Source organism: Balaenoptera acutorostrata, chromosome 9, assembly GCF_949987535.1.
Source record: "Balaenoptera acutorostrata chromosome 9, mBalAcu1.1, whole genome shotgun sequence".
Lineage (NCBI taxonomy): Eukaryota > Metazoa > Chordata > Mammalia > Artiodactyla > Balaenopteridae > Balaenoptera > Balaenoptera acutorostrata.
The window spans coordinates 71,802,363-71,822,535 of NC_080072.1; the positions used below are offsets into that span (position 1 = coordinate 71,802,363).

General features: G+C 44.0%; 1 long non-coding RNA gene across 1 annotated transcript in view; it reads right to left on the reverse strand.

The window, feature by feature from the left end:
- LOC130708846 (uncharacterized) overlaps positions 1-20,173 on the reverse strand; it is a 66,286-nt gene that overhangs the window by 16,489 nt on the left and 29,624 nt on the right. Inside the window, exon 2 of the long non-coding RNA XR_009009265.1 lies at positions 4,488-4,559. This is a non-coding gene — a long non-coding RNA (uncharacterized LOC130708846). The remainder of the gene's footprint in view (positions 1-4,487; positions 4,560-20,173) is intronic.

Sequence of the window (20,173 nt, forward strand, 5' to 3'; positions counted from 1 at the left end):
GGAACACACCACTGCGTGCGTGGCAAGGCAGCCAGACTCCTAGTGGAGGACGAGGCACTCATCCAGAAACTCCAGCCTGCGGTACAGTCGCCCCTCAGGATCCGCAGGGGCTGGGTTCCAGGACCCCGCCTCCCCCATGTACCCAAGTCCCGTATATAACATGGCATAGTATTTGCATATAAGCTATGGCATGTCCTCCCATATACTTTAAATCATCTCTAGATTACTTGTGATACCTAATACAGTGTAAATGCCATGTGAATAGGCTGGTATGTGGCAAATTCAACTTTTGCTTTTCGGAACTTTCTGGCATTTTTTTTTCCAAATATTTTCGATCCGTGGTTGGTTGAACCCCCCAGTGCAGAACCCGCATGGAGGATGGACTGTAATTTAACATCAATCACATTTCTTTTTTTTTTTTTTTTGTGGTTTTATCTAGATGAAATTTATTCAAGATAACCTTAATCTTGAGATTTATTCTTAAGATTATGTACAACTTCATGAATTACTGAAAGTTCATGAAAACAGAAAAGTTCAGCATTAGCAAACAATACATAGTATTGTGTATTAAATTCTCATTAAATTTAAGTAAGTTGCACTTTGCCATTTATTTTGTATTGGAAGTAGTTCTGGAGATGACCCACTGAACCATATCTAGGAGGTTGAGAACCCTGTGACTGACCTTGGTGGGCTTCCACCTTAGATGCAGGTGGGTTTTGCCTCTTCTGAGGGAGGAAGGCACCTTGTAAGTTAGAGACAGTGGCCATCGCATCACCTTCAATCCTTGAAATCACACCATTACCCTGGGTTTTTTTTTTTTTTTTTTTCAGTTAACTTTTAATGACATCCCTGGGATTACTGGTAGATAGCCTGCAGTCATGCCTTAAACTTGGGAGTCTGTGGAATTTTGAGTCCCACACCCGTGGGAATTGATGAAAGGACTTGCATGTCTGAATCAGATCACTGCCATCCAGGAGGGAGCCTCAGAAGTCGAGACCCAGCCTACAGAATCCCTACTGTAAAATCAAACGTCCAGGATCTCCCCAGTGTAAAGTCCCCCGGGAGCATTCCACTGCATGGAACGTGACTTGGAAAATCAGTCACTGCGATCTGCCGAGGAAGTTGAAAGTGAAAGGGTAAAGCATCTCACAAGTTACTTCAACATGATGGCATCAATGCTGTGGGATCTCCAGCCAGGCCCGGGGCCCAGATCGCACAGTCCCCTCTGTGGGCCATGCTGGGCACATGGGATCCATCCCAGTGCGGGAGGAGGTCACTGACAGCTTTGAGCAAGGGAGTGAAATGATATGACAAGCATTGTTAAAGATCCCCTGGGTCCAACATGGTGAGCAGAATGGAGTGAGAGTGGAAGCAGGGCAACCGTTCAAAGGCCTTTGCAGTGACTCAGGCAAATGACAATGTCACTGGACTTGGGAGACGGATGTGGAAGGGCAGCAGAAGAATTCAAGATCTGCTTTAGAAGTACCACTAGGACTTGGTGATTTGGAGGAAGAGAAAGGTGAGGATAACAGATGACTCCCCAGTTAATGGCTTGAGAAAGTGAATTAACAGCTGTGCACCTTAATGAAATGGGGGGAAGGGAGGTCTGGAAAGGGGCTGTGATAGAAGGAGAGCAAGAGTTGAAATTGAGGTGCCCATGACCTATCCAAGTTCACTAACTGCTATCAAACGTATAAAAGGAGCTACAAAGCACAGAGGAGCCGTGTGGAGTGATGGACGCCTGGGGCCGTTCTCACAGGTGACCCTTCCCACCTTCCTCTCGGGGTGCTCGTGTGTCCACCACTATGCCAGCTCAAGGTGGGGTGCACCACACAGAGAGCTCACGGAGCCAAACTTGGCCAGGACATGTGCAAGCTGCTTCTAAGATGATCTTCAGTAGTAAAGCAGATACCAGCTTTGGGGCTAAGAAAACAGTCCTGTTAACAGTAAAATGGGATTTGCATCACACCACAATGGGAAGTAAAGTATGTAGCCTAATAATTTCTCCAATTACAAGCAACATAACAGGTTTGCTGATTTCTTGACACCGATGTTTCAGGTAGAAGGGTCTCGGTATCTAGCCCTGTGCCCTGACAGTTACACTGCTGGGTGTACCACCCTGTTCGGGGGATTCCAAGCAGAATCTCCCCCAGGAAAATAGTAATCTAAGGCGGTACAGATGTACAGGAAGGTCTCTCTCTCAAAAAAAGACCAGAGAAGACGGCCTATTTTAGGAAAACAATGACTCACTGAAATCACATCCTGCTCTTAAGTTAACATGCTTCCTTCTGGACCAGAACCTGGTTTCCTATCATGATGGGTCTATTTTCCAATCTATTTGACAATCTGCTTTCTAATTAAAAGTTGAGCCATTTTTTAAAAAATCACATTTAACTAAACAATTCTACATGGCAATAAAGCAGGGTGCTCTGCCACCTTGACTGATGGCACTATTTGCAATTATTTAAAGGAGAAGGCAAGGAAAGAAAATCATTGGATACAGCTAGATTAAGCTGCTCTAGCCCCTTTTAGTGTCTTCCTATGTATTGCTAGAGTAAGACAGCACAGCATTCATGTAAACTAATTAAATTTCCTGCATTTAAATAAGCCCCAACCAAAATAAAACTTATAAGACTGATTGGAAGGTCTCGGGAGGAAGAGACCTACTTTTTTCAAGAAAGCGGCCTGGCTGGGGGTAGGGGAAACACCAGGGTCAGACGGCATCTCTCCACAGCAGGCCAAAGTTCCCCCCACTGAGAGCAACACTGGAGTGGGTGAGACAGAGCCCCCGGGTTCTGTGACAGCAGCGGCTGCTTCCCAGGGGAATGCGCAAGATGGTGCAGGGGAGAGAAAAACCAGACGCCATTCGCATTGGCGACGTGGCCTCACGCAGGACGCCTAGCTGCTCTGAGCCTGTTTACTGAAACGGGAAGTTACCGTTTGCCCCTGCCTGTTTCCTAAAATTGGTGGGAGAAGAAACTCTGGTGCTGTGTGTAGAAGCACCCTCTAAAAGGAGAAGAACCCCTCAAATGGAAGAGACAACTGCTGGTTACTGTCAGGTAGGAAAGGCTGGGACAAGTCCTCTTAAGAGGATGGTGACCAGCAAAACAGATAACATTACATGACATTCCTACATTAGTGAGGAACGTCTTCGGGATATTCAGCAGGTGCAGTCAAAGCAGGTGAGAAAAGGAATCTGCTGACTCAATGATTTAAAGCAAAAAAGGTTAACCATAAATAAAATAAATAAATTAAAAAAAAAAAAAAAAAAAAGGTTTGGAGCAGGGAGGTGGGTTCAGATGCAACTGTTGATTGAGGTAGCTCGGAAGATCATACGGATGGATGGATGGATGGATGGATGTATGGATGGATGGATAGATGGATGGATGGATAGATGGATGGATGGATAGATGGATGGATGGATGGATAGATGGATGGATGGATGGATGGATGGATGGATGGATGGATGGATGGATAGATGGATGGATAGATGGACAGATGGATGGATGGATAGATGGATGGATGGATGGATGGATGGATGGATGGATGGATAGATGGATGGATGGATGGATGGATAGATGGATGGATGGATGGATGGATGGATGGATGGATAGATGGATGAATGGACGGGGGAGGGGGTCTGCCATCCAGCAGACAAGAGGGGCGTGACCAAACCCCACCTCGAGTAATCCCATTCAACACCAACCACAGGGAGGCAGAGGCAGGGTGGGGAGACATGCTCCCACCGTCACTGGTTCCCTGACCCGCCTGTCACCTCCCTTCCCCTCCCGCTTCTGGATTACTGCTCTTAACATGGACCCAAATTGCCCATGAAAAATAAAAACTAGATAGAAAAGCTTTGCTTCATTTCACCAACAGCCAAAACACAAAGGACGTCTAGAGAAGATTAACAATTTCTGATGAATGCTCAAAGAACAGAATCGATTTGAGAAGGATTTATAGTACAGGCCCTACAAGGGTGGAGTGGTGGAGGTACAAAGTGAATCCACATGGGAGCTGACCGTCTAGAATGGAGGCCAATTCACTGTTAATTCAATAAACGTTTATGGAGCATCTACTATATCCAAGGCACAATTCAGATATGTCTCGAGGAAGTAACTGGGGAAAACACGCAAACAGGCAACTATAATCAAGTGTGGAAGTGCTACGATGGGGTGGGGGTCACGGAGAAGGAGCACCTACATTCCATACAGCCACAGGAGAACGGTCAGAGGAGGGGCACGAATCGTAATGTAAAGCCCGTTGGGATACGTGTCAGTAAGAAGGAGAGAGTATTGTGGGGTTCAAAAGCAGGCAGCACTTGATAAAGGCCTTGAGGGATGACTAGGAACTTGGCCAGGCAGAGGAAGGTAAAATAATACATACAGAACTGGGTGTGTTTAAGGAACGACAGGGATGGTCAACCCTCCAAACATGGGTTTCCCTCTTAAGAGAATTTTAGTAGACACAAATTCACTTCTATTTACCTTTTCTTCAAGAACTGCTGTTTCAATAGTTTCAGCAAACTGATTTCCAGGAAAGGTGACTTTGGGTTATGCCTGTTGAGAAATCAGAAAAAGAGGTGTAATAGGTTTGGTGGGACTACCCTCCACAGACCTCTTTTTTGTGACACCCCCGCCAAGTCCGTTCGCGTCAGTCACCCCCCTCCCCCGAGTGACTGGTGTGTTTCCAGCAGCCATACTGCCTCCCTCCCTTCCTTCTTTCCTCATTTGAGAATAAAGACATGCAAACTTAGGCAGGCAGCGGTGAGCCCTGATCCAGAGAAACACACACAAACACACACACACACACACGCGCGCGCGCGCGCGCGTGCGCGCGAGATGAACAGGACTGCACAGCCCTTGAACTAGAGGAGCCTTCCTGCTCCAGCCTGCTCCCTGCATTCCTGAGATTCCTGCAACAGACCCTCTGCTAACTACAGCTGGCTTGAGAGCATTTCTGTTCCTTGCAAACAAAAATTACTTATTTAAAAATAAGAGATCCAGGGTTGGGACTAAAAAAACAAACACAAGCAGAGGGTGAAGAAATAAAGGCTTCTGAAACAAAGCCTTGGGAAAAATAAAAGATGAGAGGGAGTGACCTGGGCCTCTGAACTACTGTCCCATAATACCTGAGAGGAAAGGAAGAGAGAGATGTGGGAAACCCAGAGAGTAGATCCAACAAATAATTCATAAAATCCCAGCAGTATTAAATATTAAGATGGAGACCCAGATACTGGGGAAAAGGGGCTCTTAATATGGGTACTATCCATAACAAAACAAAATAAGAATTTCAATGAAATACAAAGGTGGGAGACTCTGAAAGTGTCTATAGCAAGTAAGGAATAATTGAGTAACTATACGATGCCTATCATTACTAAAAAGAGAAATGTAATAACTCAAGGATAAGTCTTGATTTACTGTGCTGTGCTTTTTTTTGTCTTAAACAATAAACATTTTATTTACTCATGGTCTGTGGGTCAGCAATTAGTGCTGGGCTCAGTGGGGTGGTTTTTCTTCTGGTTTACTCATGTGGCTACAGTCATCTGGTGGCTCAACTGAGCCGGATGGTAGACCAGATGACTTAGCTCATATGCTAGTGACTGGTACTAGCTGTTTGTGCTGCCTTTAGAGTCTACTTTAGTAAATGTGAACATTTTTTTCCCCTGAGATCTTGAAAGATTTATGCCCTCTATCCCCTTGACCTATTTTTCCATTGGTTCTTGAGTTGGTCAACCATGAACTCACCTACTGTAGGGCTTCAAGACTCTAACACCTTCTAGTCCCCTCTACTAGGGAGCATGGTTTTCGTGAAGTTCAAAATGAGGGTGTGTGAAACAGAGGGCTGGGAGGCAGGGCTGGAGAGTAGAAGGTTCTTCAGGGGGTCTGAATGCCAGGTTAAGTTGGATGGACTTTATTCAAGCAGCATTAAGAGTCAAGATGACTGTAGTCTAATCCCATATTCTCTAAGAGATAATTACCTCTCTGAAAATGTAGAATGTTAAAATTGGGCTACAGAGAGAAAATATGACCCAAACCACAAAGACTAAAGCAGTCAGCTAGAAATTAAGTCGACATCAAGCTGTGACTTTTACCCTTGACAGGGTGCTTTGCCTGCTACTCTTGGCTCATTAGCTGCAGCAAAGGCTTCACAAGTATCTCCTGGCTTCTGGGCCTTTTAGGCAGCTCAGTGCTCCAGGGGCTCATTGGAGCATCAACTTTCACTCTGCAGGGTGCAGAACAGTGACAGGGACACCAGCGGGCCTGCAGGACAGGCTGAAGGGCAGCAATCCTGTCCGCTCACCCCAGACCTGGCCCCCAGGCCCCCTGCCACATCCTATCTGTCCATTCCAAGCAGCAGAGGCACCTGTGCTCTAAACTCAGCCCCACTTTCTCCTCTCCGGGCCTCAGTTTCCTTGTCCACAAAACCAGGGAGGGAGACAGGACCTTTGGCACTCAGAGGGTGGTCTGCAAACCAGTGCCATCCACCACCTCTTTGCTGTTGGCTCACAATAAGTACAGAAATTAAGAGCAGCTTTGAAGCTTTTACTGCTTACGACATTGCTACACAGCCAAGCACACGACCAGCGGAACTGTCTTGTTGAACAGAGCACAGACTGGTGTACAAGTTTCCTGCAGATGCCATAGTAAATTACCACAAACTGGGTGGCATAACACAACAGAAATTTATTCTGTCACAGTTCTGGGGGCCAGAAGCCTGAAATCAAGGCGTCGGCAGGGCCACACTCCCTCCAGAGACTCTAGGGAAGAAACTGCTCCCTGTCTTTTCCAGCTTCTCGTGTCTGCTGGCTTTCCTTGGCTTGGGGCCACACCACTCCTCCACTTCACTGCCTTCTCTGTGTGTGTGTGTGCGTGTGTGCATGTGTGTGTGTGTGTGTAAAATCTCTTTCTTCTTCTTTGTTATAAGGACACTTGTCATCGCATTTAGGGCCCACTAGAGAATCCAAGATGACTTCATCTCAAAAATCCTTATCTTGGGACTTCCCTGGCAGTCCAGTGCTTAAGACTCCGAGTTTCCACTGCAGGGGGCACGGGTTCCATCCCTGGTCAGGGAACTAAGATCCCACATGCCGCATGGCGGTGCCAAAAAAAAAAAGAAAGAACAACAAGATCTTTAAGCAATGCTAATTAAATCATGTCACTTCTTGGGTAGAAATCTTGGTGGACTCTCATTAGAATAAAACCTTAATTTCTTTTTTAAAAGAAAATCCTTATCTTAATTACATCTACAAAGACCCTTTTTCCAAATAAGGTCACATTACTTGGACCTTATTTGGAAAAGGTTACACAACTTGTTCTGAAAAGAAAAGCATAACAAATAGCAGTTGCCAAGGCAACATAATGATGTGGTTTAAGGGAGATCACCCTGGAGGGAGGGAGCAACAGGATATACTACATTTCCTAACACAGGTATACAAAATACATAAGCTGCTTCTCAATTTCTGCCTTCCAGGGCCCTGATATGAGTAGGGACACACATAAAAGAGTAAATGAAGCCAATGTAAAATCTCCTCATTCTCAAGAGTTCTTTCTAATCAAATACTCGACAAAATACTAGCAAACCGAATCCAATAGCATATTAGAACCAAACTTAAATATACAACAATAATATAAGAAAATGTAAAGAGCAAAACCCATCTTTGGGGCCACCATACCGCCGACTACAACTGGTTTGGATACTGTGGAATTCATGTGTGACCAGCTGTACCTGTTGTGCACTGTACACTCATATCAGTTCACTGCTGGAGAAAAAAACCACTGCCCTGCCTCTCACTCAGTTGAGACCCCAGCTCTTCCTCTGCAGCCCAGGAGCCTGGGCAAGACCAGACGGCAACAGACACCTCTGGTAAAGGAAAGGATACAGGCACCCCAATGTTCACTGCAGCACTGTTTACAATAGCCAAGACATGGAAGCAACCTAAATGTCCATCAGCAGAGGAATGGATAAAGGAGATGTGGTACATATATACAATGGAATATTACTCAGCCATTAAAAAGAGTGAAGGTGCAGGTGCCGACTGTTCCCTCAGCCCTTCCCAAGGCTGGTCTCCCATCTGACCTTGCAGGCAGTGCAGGAGCTGCTCCCTCCCTTCCCCATCCTCCTGTCCCCCAGATGGCTTCAGTTGTAAAGGGATTAAATCCATCAGGGTTTTTTGTTCAAGTGTGCCTCCCTCATCCCATCAAGTGCTCAGAGTTTTCAATGTCCAAGTTTGAGAACGGAAACAAAACTGTTTTATGAAAATCCTTGTGTACCTAGCACTGTCCTGCTGCTGACATATCCTCTCCCCCAACATCCCGCCCTGTAACCTCGAAAACACTCAGGAAGTTTCCAGGCTTCATAACAGGATGGAGGCGGCACTTGGAAATTGGACAAAGCAAGGATTTCATTTCTCATTAGAAGTTTTCTTGCCTTGCAAGAACACTCCTTATCAAAGGAACTACTATGTTGGCTCCTTTTGCTATGTTACATTTCAGCCTTAAGGGGCAGACCATGTCAAAATACCAGAGAGTGTTTAAAATGATAACACTTGATGCAGGTCTGGCTACAGCAAAGAGGGCATTCTCATCATTCAACCACTGGTAGGAGTATAACAGGCACAATCTTTCTGGAAGCAATTTGACAAATTCTTATTAAATGGCTTAAAATTGTACACACCCTTTAATGTTGTAATTCCATTTTCAGACCTCTACACTAGGGAATGAATCTGAAATGGGGACGAAACTTAATGCTCAAAGATATCCATGGCAGGGTTATATATGAGATTAAAAAAATTAGAAATAAAGTTAATAGCCAAGAAAAGGAAATGATTAGACAAATTATGGTAGATTCATGAATAAAGTTTTACACAGCCATAAAAATGACATTTTACAAAGAATTTCTAATAAAAGTAACAACTACAATAATAACAGTTAATCCTTACATGGGCCAGGAACTGTCCTAAGCTTATCAGGTGCTTTACATATATGAACCTTCTTAATCTACTTAGGTAGATACTGTTATTCTTATTTTTATTTTTAGGCTGCACCGCACGGCATGCAGGATCTTAGTTCCCTGACCAGAGATGGAACCCATGTCCCCTTCAGTGGAAGCACACATCCCTAACCACTGGACCACCAGGGAATTCCCAGTAGGTACTGTTATTATTCCCACTTTACAGATCAGAAAATGGAGGCACCAAGTGTTAAGACACCTGCTCAAGATCATCCTGCTAGTAAGAGACCACACAGGGATTTGAGCCCACACAGTCTGACTCAAAAGTCCATGCTCTTACATACAGATGGTCAAGAAGCACATGAAAAGATGTTCAACATTGCTAAGTATTAGAGAAATGCAAATCAAAAATACAATGAGATATCACCTCACACCAGTCAGAATGGCTATCATCAAAAAATCCACAAACAGCAAATGCTGGAGGGTGTGGAGAGAAGGGAACCCTCCCTCCCACACCGTTGGTGGGAATGTAAATTGGTACAGCCAATATGGAAAACAGTGTGGAGGTTCCTTACAAAAACTAAAAATAGAGCTACCACATGATCCTGCAATCCCACTCCTGGGCTTATATCTGGAGAAAAACATGGTCCGAAAGGACACATGCACCCCAATGTTCACTGCAGCACTGTTTACAATAGCCAAGACATGGAAGCAACCTAAATGTCCATCAGCAGAGGAATGGATAAAGGAGATGTGGTACATATATACAATGGAATATTACTCAGCCATTAAAAAGAATGAAATAATGCCATTTGCAGCAATATGGATGGACCCAGAGATTATCATACTGAGTGAAGTAAGTCAGACAGAGAAAGAGAAATATTGTATGGCATCACTTATATGTGGAATCTAAAAAGAAATGATACAAATGAACTTATTTACAAAACAGAAACAGACTCACAGAATTAGAGAATGAACTTATGGTTACCAGGGGGGAACGGTGGGGGGAAGAGATAGTTAGGGAGTGTGGGATTGACACGTGCACAATGCTATATTTAAAATGGATAACCAACAAGGACTTACTGTAGAACACAGGGAACTCTGCTCAATATTATGTAACAACCTAAATGGGAAAAGAATTTGAAAAAGAAAAAAATATATATCCATTGAAGAAAACATACATTAACATGATATTAAATAAAGCAGACCATCAGAAGCTAAAAAGAAAAAAAAAAAAGTCCATACTCTCAAATCCTGTGATAGTCTGAATACAGTGATGGCCCCAAAGATAACAGGTCCTAACCCTAAAACCTGTATGTGCTACCTTAGATAGAAAAGGCACCTCTGCAGATGAAGAATCTTAAGATGGAGAGATATCCTCGATCATTGGGTGGGCCCTAGATGCCATCACAAATGCTCTCAAAGAGAGACAGAGGGAGACCACACACACACACCCACACACACACACACACACACACACCCACACACACAAGAAAGGCATGTGAAAACAGAGGCAGGTATTGGAGAGATAGGGCCACAAGCCAAGGAATGCCAGCAGCCACCAGAAACTGAGAGGGTCAAGGAATGGATTCTCCCCTAGAGCCTCCACAGGGAGTACAGTCCTTATACCTTGGTTCAGACTTCTGGCCTCCAGAACTGAGTGAATATATTTCTGTGGTTTTAAGCCACCCAGTTTGTGGAAATCTGCAGTCACAGGAAACTAACACAAGCTCCCATGCTGTACTGCTCTCAATGCAAGATAAAATATTCATATGTTAAATGGGAAAAGTAGAAATCAAAATTTATACACAATGATCTTAATTATGCATATAAAAATGCATGCAAATACAACAAAACGTTTTGTAGTGATTATCTCTGAATACTAGAATTATGGGTAATTTTCAGCATTATGCCTTTCGATATTTTTCCAAATTTCTACAATTAACGTGAATTCCTTTTACAAAGAAACGAAAAAAAAATTTTTTTTAAATTAGCAACTCATCATACTTCTGCAACTCTAACTCAAGCATAAAAATTAGAAATCAAGAAAACTCCCTGAGAATTTTCTTAATTCAGTTTCAGAACAACACCTGAAAAATCAGCCACCCAGGTGCATTCCATTCCCTAAGTGACTCCACTCAACCCTCCGCCTCTCTAAAGCCTATTAGTTTTCAGACTCTGGCAGGAACATGAAGTGGCTGAAGAAGTTTCAGGCTTTGAAACAAGAGGATAATCTGAGCTGCTACATGTTTTCCTGTCTCTCTATCCACACGTGGCAGTGGGGAGGAGGGACCAGAGGGAGGTCTTTATGCATTCCCAGAGCGCATCCAGCCCAAAGTGGTGTGGGCCACACACCAAAAACCAAGAGCTCTGGTTAATAAGCATGGAAATGTTTGATTTCTCTGTAGGTGACTTCACAGAATGAATCATCACATTAAACAGCGGCTTAATCTTCTTACCGAAGGCCGGAGTCCAAGCCTATTGCGTTGCAAAACCCTCCTGCTATCGTCCGTCCAGGCAGTCAGAGGACCAAAGGCCAATTTTACTGTATCAACATCACATCCTTTGATTAAATATTTTCGTATAAAGAGTGTATTAACATTTTCCCGCAACGTATGGGCAGAACTGGATCAAAACAGAAAAAGGAGGATGTGCTTCGTGTGTTGTTTTTTGGGGCAGAGAAGGTAAGAGTCACTGATTCCCTCCAACATGGGCCAGGTCAGAGCCGCGGGGCATGAAAAGCATATATACAGCTTTATCCAGCCCACCCTGTACGGCGCAGCAAGCTCGGGCACTGGAGTAATGGGACCACAGTGTGGGGTTTATCCTTTAGTCTCTGAGCACATTTATTTATTCACTCTTCGTCCAGCCAATCAACATATAAAAGCACCTACTATGTGCCAGGTACTAAGAAGAGGTTGGCTCACATTTTAAAAGACCCTATCTCCAACACGCTATACTCTCAGATGATACAGCTGGGCAAATGGCCCCCATCATTACTGAGCTTCTTCATCAGTCCTTTGGATCACAGGGATGCCAGCAGTAGCAAAATGCTGGGAGGGATACCTAAACAGGCCTGGCAGAGCTTTGAGAATGAAAAAAACAAAAAGCAAACGGTTTAGCACTGTGTACAGTCCGCCCTCTGTCTCTGCAGGTTCCACAACCACCGATTCGACAACCACAGACCAAAAATATTCGAAAAAAGAAAAAAAATTTCCAGAATGTTCCAAAAAGCAAAACAAATTTGCCACACACTGGCAACTATTTACAAAGCATTTACATTGTATTTACGACTACTTACGTAGCATTTACATTGTATTAGGTATTATAAGTAATCTAGAGATGATTTAAAGTATACAGGAGGATATGTAGAGGTTATATGCAAATATTATGCCATTTTATACAAGGAACTTGAGCATCTGGGGATTTTGGTATCTGCGGGAGCCCTGGAACCAATCTCTCCTGGATACCAACAGATAGCTGTACCTTCCAACATACCATCAACACAACACTTGTAATTTCGGGTGATCAGTTGATGATACTTGAATCTCCCACTTAACCATCTACTTCACACAAATAGTGTATTACTATTTTCTCAAAGTCTGTTTTTTTCTTTTTGCTTGCCATTGTATGCTTAAATCTACCAGTGTCTAACCTTAAGAAGTACTCATTAAATATCTGAGGTATAAATTAATACATGAATAAACATGGGTAATCCATTTAATAATCTGTAAAAACGGAAAAGCCAGTCTACACAATTATTTCCCAAAGAAAATTCCAAGGAAACTAATCCTATGAGATATACCAAGAAAAGAAGGTTCACGTGCTATTCAACTAGAGAAATATTACATTTTGCAGCCTCCCATCTCCCTTAAAAATTTACAATGCATATTATATAATAAAGAATATGGGAAAGCTTTCAATTAAATACCTATTTGAACTTCCTAAATCAACTTAACCACAGATGCCCTTTCATGATTAACACTTACTGGTATCAGAGAACGAATGTTCTAAGGAAACCCTGGGAAAATACTAACACAAATTCTTCATTTGTTCAAAAAACATTTATCAAACCCTTGAAATGATAATAATATGATGATGATGAAGACAGGCAACATTAAACAAGTTAACATTTAATAGGCACGGTACTTGGTGCTACTGCCACCCAAGATAACTATGAAACCTGGCTCACAGTCTACCGTCTACTGGAAGAGACCCACGAGCACACGATGAGTACAACCAGTATTAACTGAAGTGACAGACACATGCACATATATGCATGTATACATACATACATACATATGTGAGTATCTGCACACTTAGACACAAGGGAGAGAGTGTTCCAGGCAGATGGGAAGCAAGAGCGTCCAATGTGTGCAGAGGAATGAAGACAGTTTGTTCTTCTCCAGTGGTTTGCAAAGTATGGTCCAAGACTCTCTCGGAGGGTGCTGCCAGGTCAACACTATCTTCAACAGTGTGATATTTTCACTGATGGTGCAAAAACAATGGTGGGGAAAACTGCTGGTGCCTTAGCAAGAATCAAGGCAGTGGCATCTGACTGTATTAGTAGTCATTGTGTTCTCTACTGCCATACTTTCACGGTTTAAAACAACAAAAAAAAAAAGGTCAATTTCATCTAAGAATACCCTAATGAAGCAGTAAAAATGATTAATTTCGTTAAATATTAACTTCGAGTACACATCTTTTTAAAATCCCTTGTGACAAAATGAGAAGCACTCATAAAGTACTTCGGCTACAAGCCAAAGTATGGTGGTTGGTTTTGGGGAAGAAAAAGCACTCGTACAACTGAGCTGCAAGCAGAATTAGCCACTCCTTTCCACCGAACACCATTTTAAACTGAAAGAATGACTGACAGAAAAACTACAGTGACTCAGATTTGGGTATTTTTAGAAGGAATAAAGTGAGCTTGTTATTTCAAGGAAAACTGACAGTATCTGTTGCTAAAGAAAAATTTGAGCTTTCAAGCAAACATTTAAAATTTGAAAAAACTTGTATTGGCCACTGTGAGGTTTAGAGCATCTCAGTACTTGGCTTTTCAGAGGACAGCAGCAGTGACATTAACAAACGTGATATTATCCAAATAAGTCATGCATGATGTTACAAAATGCATAAAAGATCCTTTTAAAGTGCAAGACAGACCAAAAGATTTTAATGTAACAGAATATGAGAAGTTCATTGATATATGGTTTCAGATTCTATGCTGCAACAAACCTTTAAGAAACTATCACTTGTCAAGCTCTGATGTAGTTTCAAAGACTATCCACAATTAACTGAAAAGGTTATTAAACATTCCTCCCTTTTCCAACTACATTCCGTGCAAGGCTGTATTTGCTTCATACAGTTCAACCAACACAACATACTGCAACAGAATGAAAGCAAAAGCATTGATGAGAATCCGGCTGTCTTCCATTAAGGCAGACATTAAAGATACCTGGAAAAAAGTAAAACAATGGCGCCCTTCTCATTAAATGTTTTTTGCTTTAGAAACAGTTATTTTTCATTAAAAGTGTTATTTGTGTTATGTCATGGGTTTATTATTGCTATATTTGAACTAATTTCATGAATACTTTAAAAACTTTTCCATTTCGATTGCTAATATTGTAAATATTGCTAAATATAATCCACATAATTGAAAGCCCTTTGAGGATCTCACTAGTTTTTAAGAATTTTTAAAGGGGTCCTGAAACGAGAAGTTGGAGAGCTGCCGGTCGTGGGTGGTGAGAAGGGAAGGGTGAAGAGGCAGCAGAAGAGGGCTAGCCACTGTGATGAAGGGTTCAGAACTGATCCGACAAGAGCCAGAGAAGGGGTGTAGAGCACCAAAGTGACACGGGCAGATCTGCCTTCTAAAGAAAGAGCCAGGACTACAGAAAGCTGTCCTCTGCTCCATGAACTTATGATTCTAAAAGCAAGTCAGTCCGATGGGAAGTCAAACTGTAGGACACTGAAGGTCCATTACTACAATCTAAAAAATGAAAGATAAGTTTCTATAAAAGAGTAGGAACCGAAAAGTATTAAAATTTAACGATGGAAGCGAAAGAAGCAGGGTCTTGCAAAATAGACTTGCAACCAACTAGAATACTGCAAAATGAGGGAAATCATCAGTAACAGAGTACAGGGCTTTAAAAATCGAAAGATACCAAAATCAAGATGCATTCTGGGCAAGTCTGAAAAATAAAAATAAAGGAGCCAGTAGAGAGCAATAAACTGCAGCAGTAAAGAGGGAAAATGAATGCAGCCCAGAGAAGACGAACAGAAGCCTTTAGAAATAAAAAGAAGTAGGGAGGAGAGAAAATCAGCTCCCATTTCCAGGGCGTGCAATCTATCCACTCTGCCACAGAGAAGGGGGGCAGAGGGTGCAGGAAGCACCTGGAGAGGAAGGCGGCCACCACTGGAACGGAAACACTCGCCTGGACAACCAGAGTCTCACCCAGGAAAAGGTGGATTACGCCAATCAAGAACACAGACCACAGAGAACAGACAAAAGACAGCTATTAAAATTTGCTCTCAAGGAGCTTAGAGTCATTATTTTCTAAGTCAAAAACACAAAAACAAAACAAAAAATCAATAGGATAGTTATAACTAAAATGAGAATGGTGTGCTCTAAAGAACTCAACTAGAAGAGCTTGGCAAGTTGCTCGAACTGGGCTTCAGTTTCCTCTTCAGCAAGATTGGGAGTCCACCACTGACTTCCCAAAGTTGGTGAGAGAAAAGGGAACTGAGCATGCAGCTGGCATGTGACAGATGCTCAATAAACACAAGCTGTAATTATTCTCACTGTAGTTATGATTTCAGGGCCTACGTAGAATACAGAGTTGACACTACACTACTCTAAGCCAGAAAGCTCCCAAGGTCAAGGATGATGGTTTGAAAAATCACCAATATGTGAGCTTAAAGAAGGAATCTGAATGGCTTTGGCCCAGGGCTACACTCACTCAACAGATGAGAGAACTGCCCTTGACCTTGTGGGCCTGTTACCACCGGGCCCCGAGGGCCTCTCCAATCACAAAGGGACATGCCAAGCACTAGAAGTCCCAAGTAAGGAGGGAGAAAAAGTCAAACCACCACCTTCCGAAACAGCCAACACCGCTGCCATGTAACTTTCACACACAATTCATCTCCCCTGATTGTCATAATCAGCCAGGATATGGATGGGTACACTGTCACCACCCTCATTTTACGTCTCAGGGCTGAAATGCAAAGAAGTGGTGTAGCCAGAACCCCTATCTCTTGATGTGAGGCCCAGGACTCTTTCACTTGACCACACTGCCCACACCCACGGGGATTTGAGAGCCCACCCAACAGATGTGGACCGACAGCTCTTCAAGCCAAACACAAGGCTCCACCTTTCTTCACCGCCCATAGCTAACGGAACACCCAGTGAGCATTCACTGACTGACATGCCAGACACTGTCCTCGGGGCTGGGACTGCATGCCAGTCTCTGCACCCCTGGACCCCAGACAGACATCAAGTGGACAAGGAACTATTTCTTTATAGATGTAGTAGGTGCTGGGAACTTGGCAGTCCAGGGTACCGTGGGGGCAGGTCATGCAGGGCCTGAGTCTGAGAGGTCATGGGAGCACAGGCAGGGGCCCCAGGGGTTCTCAAAGCCTTCGAGCCAGGAAGAGCTGCGAGCTCAGGAGGCCAGCAGGACCAGGCCGCGCAGGCAGGCCTTGCGACCACATAGATTGCACACCCTCCTAAAAGCACGGGGCCTTGCTACAGAGAAGCAGCAGCACCCAATTTGCAATGTAAAAGAGTACTGGGGCTGCCGCTTGGAGAGGGGGAGAGGATAAGAGTAAAGGTACAGATGTCTGTCAAACAGAAACTTTCCAACTTTTGTTTTTACCACAACTTGCAGAGTGAGAACGACACTTTACTTTGTAACCCAGTATGTGTACACACACACAGTGTCTGAGAGACAGGCTACCAGCCTGACCCTGGCTAGCTTCTCAACTTCCCCGAGCCTCAGTTCCTCTCCTGTGAGGCAGAGATAACAACAACGATACCACTGCATCAGCTTTTGCGGGGAGAAGTCAGTCAGTGTGTGAAAAGCCCTTCGCAATGTTAACCTTTTTCTGTAAAACTCTTATTATGCACAAACACAACTTTCACAAAATAAAACTCAACCTTACTATGTGTACTCCACTCTCATGCTTTCCATTCTACTTCTTTTTTTTTTTTTTTAACGCTGGTAAAGACCCTCTAAATTAATTTCAGAACCCAGTCACCCGGGTCATGACCTCCAACTGGAGATGATGGTTGGACCTGGGTGATGACAATGGAGGAGAGAGAACTGATAGGATTGGGGAATGATTAGTCAGTTACAGGGGAGAGAGAGGGAGGTGTCAGGTGGCTCTCAGGCCTCTGGATTGATGATGGTACCATTTGAGACGGGAACCCGGCGGTGGCGGGGGGTGACCAGCTGTACGTTTGTGGGAGGAGATGGAAAGATCAGACTCTATGTTCTAAACTTCCTGCCAGGAGGATTTGGGTGAGGTGACAAAGGGAGCCTTCACTTAAACGCTTTCCACCAAGCAGGGAACCACGTAGAGAGATCTCACACCAGAACCACAGCTACTGATATAGAATCCGTTTTTCCAGACTGTGCTGGGGAGGTGGACAGCCTTTGTGAACTGTGCCCAGAAGTGAGTGAGTGACTGATGGAGGACCCGGGGACTTGGGGCTCCCGCCAAATGTCTTTCCTTATCTGACCAACATCCAGCACTAACCACATTTGAGTCCGTCTGCCCATCTGTTTCCTCTACTAAGCGAGCTGCTTTAGGGCAGGGACCACCCTGGCTCACCATCTTTCTACACGCCAGGCCTCCCCAGCACGCTGCCCTACCCACTGCCTCTGGTAGGTGCTCAACTCAAGGATTCAACAGGATAAAACTCCCGAAAAGGCCACTTACAGTTCAGGAAACTAAGACAAGGCACAGCAGATGGGAGTGGGGAGGCAGAATCTGCCAGGAGAATTCTGGTCACTTAAGGGTGTGAGCCAACAAAAGGCCAACTGTTTACAGAGAAAACAATTAAACTCTGGAATGCACGATGGGTGTGGATCTTCATCATAATGATCAGAAACACTAAGCGGGTCTGGGAGAGAATCAGGAAGACCAAATATAAAACAGGAAAAGTCAGGCCTCTTCCAAAGGTCATGCTGGACGTTTAATTCTTTACATCACTTCGCTTGCTACATTCTTCCATCAGCTCAAGGCCTTCTATGGCATGCCTCTCTGTTTCCAATCCTCTGCCATCTCCAAAGCCCAGTTCCTTGTGTGTTACTTGTTCTTCCTACGTGTACATGACCTGTACCCCCAAGAGACAGGAACGGTATTACACACCTTCTTATTCATCCACCCCCATCCCTTGCACAGACAAGGCACCCAATAGTAGTTGATTTTTATACTGATTAATTTATTTTGGCATTAAATTCCAAATACAGATTCATATTTTCTAGTCTTACCCCCTTTAGTTGCAACTGTTACTAAAGCTGTCATTTTTTTTTTTTTTAATTTTTGGCTGTGTTGGGTCTTCGTTGCTGTGCGAGGGCTTCCTCTAGTTGTGGCAAGCAGGGGTCACTCTTCATCGCAGTGCGCAGGCCTCTCACTATCGCGGCCTCTCTTCTTGCAGAGCACAGGCTCCAGTCGCGCAAGCTCAGTAGTTGTGGCTCACGGGACCAGTTGCTCCACGGCATGTGGGATCTTCCCAGACCAGGGCTTGAACCTGTGTCCCCTGCATTGGCAGGCGGATTCTCAACTACTGCACCACCAGGGAAGCCCAAAGCTGTCATTTTTAATAGTAACAGTTGTATTTATTAAGTACCTACCACATACAATGCACAACTAAGGACCTTAAATACATCTCCTACAATCCTCAATCTGCAGGGCTGGGATTATTATTTCCATTTTACAGATGACAAGATTGAGGCTCAAAAAGACAACATAGTTTAGTAAGTGGCAACACAGGGATTCAAACCCAAGGCTGCTTAACTCCAAAGTCAAATAAGTATGCAATCACTCCAAAATTTTAGCACTATTTTCCCTGGCACAGAGGCCGGAAAACAGCCCATCTGATATGTCCACACTCAATACTCACCAAAGACATAAACAGGGCTCAACTCGGAGAAAACTTTTTTAGGCTTGAGAAAGCCACAATTTAACAAGACCCATTCATTCACTTCCTACAAATACATAGGTCAACTCAAGATTATTTTAACTCCATGACTTAAAAAAATGGAACGTGCTAAAGGCATCACTTGTTTCTGAAAGAATGTTTAGGGAATGCCCTGGCAGTCCAGTGGTTAGAACTCCGCACTTCCACTGCAGCGGCCCCCGGGACTAGGATCCCACAAGCGAGGCCAAAAAAAAAAAAAAAAAAAAAAAATACAATAAACTTTTCAAAAAAAAGAATGTTTAACTTAAACTAAGAAACAAACAATGCTCAGAGAATAATCAAATCATTAGTGTCAAGCAGTTAATAAAATAATCACAAAACTCGTAATGGCTTATCTCCTATGTATCACTCCGCCCAACGCTCTCACATATATTACTTTATTTGAACATCTCAGTAACTGAGGCAATTATGGTTACCTGCAGCACCCGTGAGAGAAAATCAGACTGAGAGAAGTTCAGTGAGTCGCTGGGGTTCACCATGCCTATTACTCAGAACTTTGTTATAAGCAACAAAAGAAAGCACCTCCGAGTAGTGCAGGCACAAGGGAAAACTAGCTGTAGCGACGGGCCATTGGGCAACTAGGGACTCCCAGCGACCCCGTCCCTCTCCCGGGCCTCTCTCTGCCTGCAGCTTCCTCCCACCACCACCCCCCTCCCCGGGCAGCCCAGCTTTCTCCTCCAGACAGGAAACCAGGGCCACCGGAGTGCCAGACCCCCATGTCCCTGGCCTCACCACCTCAGATGAAAAGGCTCGTGGGCCTCGAGTTCAAAACTCCAGGGAGATGCGTTTGAAATGATGTCCCGCTCCGCCTTCCTACTCCCCAGCCCTATGCTGGGCGGTGGGATGGTGGGATGGATTCCCTAAGACATCCCTCCATCAAATCCTCTCCCCTCTCCACAGTCTGCACCGCCTGCCCTTAATTTCTTTGATCTGGCTGAGGGGTCCAAAAGTGGTAAAACCGGCTTTACGCTTTTCCTTTGTAATCTCCACATGGGAGGCTGCCTCACATTCCCTTTGGTACGG